Genomic DNA, 6,052 nt, shown 5'->3' on the forward strand with positions numbered 1-6,052 from the left:
GCTGTGGGTGTGGCTCTAAAAAGAAAAGAAAAAAAAAAAAAATCAAAGAAAAACTTCCTGTGGTTTCTCTGAAAGGCTCCTTCACTACTGAAAGAAAAATATCACGTGGGAGCCAGCCTCTAAGATGACCCCAAGTGTCCACCTTGTAGTGCTCACACCCTGTGTAGTCCCTTCCCATGCTGGACCAGGGCGTGGCATGGCTGAGATTACTTCCTAAAAGGTCACTGAAAGCTTCTGATTTGGTTGCTCTCTTGCTCTGGAAGAAGACAGCACAACATTAGGGACAGCCTTCGGAGAGGCCCACATATGGAGAGACTGAAGCCTCCTGCCAACAGCCACGTGAAGAAGCTGGGGAGTGGGTCTTCTGGCTGCAGTTGAGCCTTTGGGTGACTTCAGCCTGAGTCAACAGTTTGACAATAACCTCATGAGAAATCTGCCAGAACCAACCTGCTAAGCCACTCCAGTTAAAATGTCATTTTAGGGAGTTCTCATGGTTCAGCAGTTGCGAACTCGGCTGGTGTCCATGGGGATGTGTGTTCAATCCCTGGCCTCACCCAGTGGGTTGAGGATCCAGCGTTGCCATGATCGTGGATCCCGAGTTGCTGTGGCTGTGGTGTAGGCTGGCAGCTGCAGTTCCAATTCCACCCCTAGCCCAGGAACTTCAATATGCCCCAGGTGTGGTCCTAAAAACCAAAAAAGAGAAGCCATTTTCAACTACTAAGTTTTCTGATAATTTGTTATACAGCGATTGTTAAGACACATCATGAGAAAACCCTGCTCATGTGGTATGAAGTCCAACTGTGATGCCTGGGATTGCTGTATCTCTCCTGCTAGCCTGAGGACAAAGACAACCTCAAGGAGACAGAGCAGCGAGATGGGAGAACTTAGGTCCTTGAGAACATCACTGAATTAACCAACCTTAGAACCAGTGCTACCACTGGACAACTTCCTTGTTGCTTCAGCCAATGGAGTTGGGTTTTCTGTTATTGTGGTCAAAAGCTTCTAACTCATCTAAGGACAGAGATGATAAATATGTAAATGCATTTCTGTGTGAGCTGCAATGAAATGAACTAGATGAAAGGATGGGCAATAACAGGTAGACTTACTCGGAGAACGTGTTCTCTGAAGATGCAGCATTTCAACTTGACCTGAAGGACGAGGAGGAGCCCCATCCTTAGTTGAGAGCTCCCTTGACATCCCTCCCAGGCCCCAGCTCATATTCCCACTGAGGCAGAGGTGCCATTTCCCTGAAGGCAGTACCCTCTGAACAGTGCTGCAGGGAAATGCTTTATCCATTTATTGATTCAATGCCTTGCAGAGCACCAGCTAAGCGCCAGGGCAATACAATGGTAAGCGAAACCAGACTTAGAAGCTGTTGGCGCTTCCTAATGGGGAAGGTGGGTATTAACCAAATAACCACACAAACAAATGTGAAAATGGAAATGTGGTTAAGTGCTATGAAGGCAGAATATCCAATAAGAGCATCTAACAAGGGGACCTTGGCTGGAGTCCGATAAGATATCCCTGAACTGGAGTTCCCATCGTGGCTCAGCGGTTAACGAATCTGACTAGCATCCATGAGGACACAGGTTCAATCCCTGGCCTCCTTCAGTGGGTTAAGGATCCATTGTTGCTGCGAGCTGTGGTGTAGGCCAGCAGCTACAGCTCCAATTCAATCCCTAGCCTGGGATAACTCAATAAGCGTTGCTTAATCTGAGGTCTGATGGATGGTAGGTGTTGACTGGGCAAAGTCAGGAATGGAGAAATGAGAGGGAAGCATTTTCTAGCCAAGGGGGGTGGGGGAGGATGGTAAACAGATCTGAAGAAGTCTGTTTCTACTCATCACTGAGTCCCAAGTGTCTGGTACAATAGATGCTCAATATTTGTTGAATTAAGAAAGATCCATTGATAGAGATTATCATACTAAGTGAAGTCAGACAGCGAAAGATAAATATATGATATCACTTACATATGGAATCTTAAAAAATGAAGTTCCCTTCGTGGCTCAGTGGTTAACGAACCTGATTAGGATCCATGAGGATGCGGGTTCGAGCCCTGGCAGACGAGGGCTTGGATTCTTCATTGCTGTGGTTGTGGTATAGGGCTGTGGCTGTAGCTCTGATTCCACCCCTAGCCTGGAAACTTGCATATGCTGCAGCCCTGAAAAACAAAGCAAAAAAAAAAAAAAAAAAAAAAAAGATACAAATGGACTTATTTACAAAACAGAAAGAAACCAAAAAAAAAAAAAATACAAATGAACTTATTTATAAAACAGAAAACGAACTTGTGGTTACCAAAGGGGAAAGGGGTGGGCAGTGATAAATTAGAAGTTTGGGATAAGCAGATACAAATGACTATATATGAAAGAAATAAACAACAAGGTCCTGAATAGCACAGGGAACTATATTCAATATGTTGTAATACACTATAATGGAAAAGAATCTTAAAAAGGAATATATAGAATCACTTTGCTGTATACCAGAAACTAACACAAGGTTGTAAATCAACTGTGTCTCAATTTCTTTTTTCTTTTTTTTTTTTTTGGCCACACCTGCAGCATGTGGAAGTTTCCCGGTCAGAAGTCCAGTGCACACCACAGTTGTGACTTGTGCCACAGTTGCAGCAATCTTTAACCCGCTCCACAGCAAGGGAACTTCCTATGTTTCAATTCTTATTAAAAAAAAAGGAAAAGGAGTTCCCAACATGGCTTAGCGGAAATGAATCTGACTAGTATCCATAAGGACTCAGGTTCAATCCCTGGCATCGCTCAGTGGGTTAAAGATCTGGTGTGGCTGTGGCTGTGGCATAGCCCAGCGGCTGCAGCTCTGATTCATCCCCTAGCCTGGGAACCTCCATATGCTGTCGGTGTGGCCCTAAAAAGACTAAAGTAAAATTAAAAACAATAAAAAGAAGGAAAAAAAGCCTGTCGAGGAGGTGGAGTTTGGCACAAGGTGAGCCAGACCATGCAAGGCCTTGTAAGGCTGTGTCAGGAGTTCGGGTTTTATTCCAAGTCCATGCATGGGAAGTCACTGAGGGCTATTAAACAGGGTGAGAAGGGTGACATGGTCAGATTGGCGTTTTTATTAGACTACTCTGGCTGTTGGGTAGGAAACCAGTAGGGACTTGAAGGTAAACTGGGAGACCTGTTAAGCAGTGATTGCTAAGATCCAGACAGGAGATTAAGATAGGGACTTAGGCTCAGGAAACAGAGATGGAAAGAAGTGTGGACCAGACCACTCAGGACCAATGGGCCATGCTAAGAGTTTGTTGTTGTTGTTTTGCCTCGTTCACCTAATGCAGAAATTCCCAGGTCAGGGATCAAACCCACGCCACCGCCGTGGCCCAAGCCACAGCAATGACAATGCCAGATCCTGAACCCACTGAGCCGTAAGGGGTCTCCTGAGAGTTTAGTCTTTATTGCAAGAGCACTGGGAAGCTATTGCGAGATTTTAGCAGGTGGGTGACACGGTCAGACTGATTTGAAAAGAATATCAGGAGTTCCCGTTGTGGCTCAGTGGTTAATGAACCCAGCTAGCATCCCTGAGGATGTGGGTTCTATCCCGGGCCGTGTTCAGTGGGTTAAGGATCTGGCGTTGCCCTGAGCTGTGGTGTAGGTGGCAGACGCAGCTCAGATCCTGCATTGCTGTGGCTCCAGCATAGGCCGGTGGCTACAGCTCAGATTCGACCCCTGGTCTGGGAACCTCCATATGCCACTGGTGCAGCCCTAAAAGACAAGAAAAGAAAAAAGAAAAGGAAAAGATTATCAGAGCTACCACCTGGAGAAGGGACTGAGAGGGAAGGAGGAAAGGAGCAAGAGTCAGGTGTCCAGACACCAGCTCCAGTTCTGGTGAAAGATGATGTGCATGCACTTGGTCCAGTGAGCGGTGGAAACTGAGAGGTAGACAGAGGAGGTGCAAAAACGGGGAATGAAAAAGAACGATGTCAAGGATGACTCTAAGTTTTCCGGCTCAAATAACCAGATGGATAAAAGTTCGGGTCACTGAGAGAAAAAACTCTGGAAGAGTCAGCTTGAGGGGGACCCTGGAAATTGCTGGTGGATAACAATTTCTTGGACAGCTCTGGGGCTCAGGAAATGGATCTGAGCCCATAATCTGGGAAGGAGGGGCCGGGAGGAAAGTTCTAGAAGGGTGCAGCTCCAGGAGCCTGAGGTCCACAGCTCTAAAGCAGCGACGGGGGGGGGGGTGCTTTGGAAGAAATGGCCAATCTGCAGAGAGGCTGGTCTCCTGGTCTATTTGCTGGTTTCCTGCCGGAGCTTTAGGAATGTCCGGTCTGTTCCTGAGCAAGACTGAGCAGACTGGAGGCGGGGGCAGGAGCCAGTGCTCTGGAAAGCCCTCCCTTTCTCCAGCTCTGCCCTTTCCCCAGCAGGGCCAGGCAAGAAGGCAGGGCCAGATGCCTTTCCCTCCTGCTCCTCCCTCCAGCCCAGCCGCCACCGCTCTTGAGTTTCAGCGGCCAGCCGTACCCCGCCCCGTCTTTACCCTCTCCAAGGGCATCGGTCTCTTTGGTCCTCCCTCGAAGGAGCCTGGGTCCGGCTACTCCACGAACGGGCCTCTGGCGCCCCCTCGTGGTTACACGAGCGCAATTGGCGAGCTAGTATGTTGACTGGGAGTCGACTTTGCATTGGTGCATAGTTCAGAGCTGCGGGGACCCGAGGCAGGGCTGTGGCCAGGGTCCTGGCTGAGAGGTCAGGAAGTGTGTGTCCAAGCCTGGCCAGTGACTCACTCTGTAACTCTGGGCTATTCCCCTGACCCCTGTGAGCTTAGATTTCCTCACTTGCAAATTAGGGCTAGTGATCTGGGTGAGCATTCTTTGAGCTGACACAAAGAACAAAAGAGTTTTGTTAAATGCAAGACCCCCTCCCTAACTTGAGGGGCCTGGACATCCTGGGGCAGCTTAACAACACCTCCTGTGTACTACCAGCCCTTTCCCCAAACACTCCACTTTGGATTGCCACATTAGACATATGCGGCCAGAACGTTTGTTTTTTTTTTTTTGTTTTGTTTTTGTCTTTTGTCTTTTTTTGTTGTTGCTGTTGTTGTTGTTGTTGTTGTTGTTGCTATTTCTTGGGCCGCTCCCGAGGCATATGGAGGTTCCCAGGCTAGGGGTTGAATCGGAGCTGTAGCCACAGGCCTACGCCAGAGCCACAGCAACGCGGGATCCGAGCCGCGTCTGCAACCTACACCACAGCTCACAGCAACGCCGGATCGTTAACCCACTGAGCAAGGGCAGGGACCGAACCCGCAACCTCATGGTTCCTAGTCGGATTCGTTAACCACTTCACCACGATGGGAACTCCGGCCAGAACGTTTTGATCCATGGGGCCAGGTCCTTATTTTACAGGTGTTCAGGTTAGAAGCAGAAGGGGACATAGAATGCAATCTAAGAGGTTAGTAAAGAACCAGGTGCAGGATGCTGTGGGAATATAAATGAGAAATATTTGATCAGCTCAGGGGTGGCTACCCCTAGGAGATAACACCCTAGAAGCTCCTTTAAATTACTGATTGAGAACTTTATGCCTCCAAAGAACAGCCCCTGGCACTCAGCTTTGGTCCACAAATGCCAGGTGGAATTGGATCCCAGCATTGCTGGCAACAACAAGAATAGAATGATGGATGGGTCTGCAAAGGATTGGAGTTCCCTTTGTGGCTCAGTGGGTTAAGAACCTGACTAGCATATGAGAGGATGCAGGTCCAATCCCTGGCCTTGCTCATTGGGTTAAGGATCTGGTGTTGCCGAAAGCTGCCGACGTAGGTCGAAGATGCTGCTTGGATCTGGCATTGCTGTGGCTGTGTGGACCCATAGCCCAGGAACTTCTACATGCTGCAGGTGTGGCCCTAAAGAGACAAAAAGAAAGAAGGAAAGTAAAAAAGAAGCCTTTAAAAAAAAAAAAGTGGGAGTTCCCGTCGTGGCGCAGTGGTTAACGAATCCGACTAGGAACCATGAGGTTGCGGGTTCGGTCCCTGCGCTTGCTCAGTGGGTTAACGATCCGGCGTTGCCGTGAACTGTGGTGTAGGTTGCGGACGAAGCTTGGATC

This window comes from Sus scrofa, chromosome 6 (assembly GCF_000003025.6).
Source record: "Sus scrofa isolate TJ Tabasco breed Duroc chromosome 6, Sscrofa11.1, whole genome shotgun sequence".
In the NCBI taxonomy this organism is placed as follows: Eukaryota; Metazoa; Chordata; class Mammalia; order Artiodactyla; family Suidae; genus Sus; species Sus scrofa.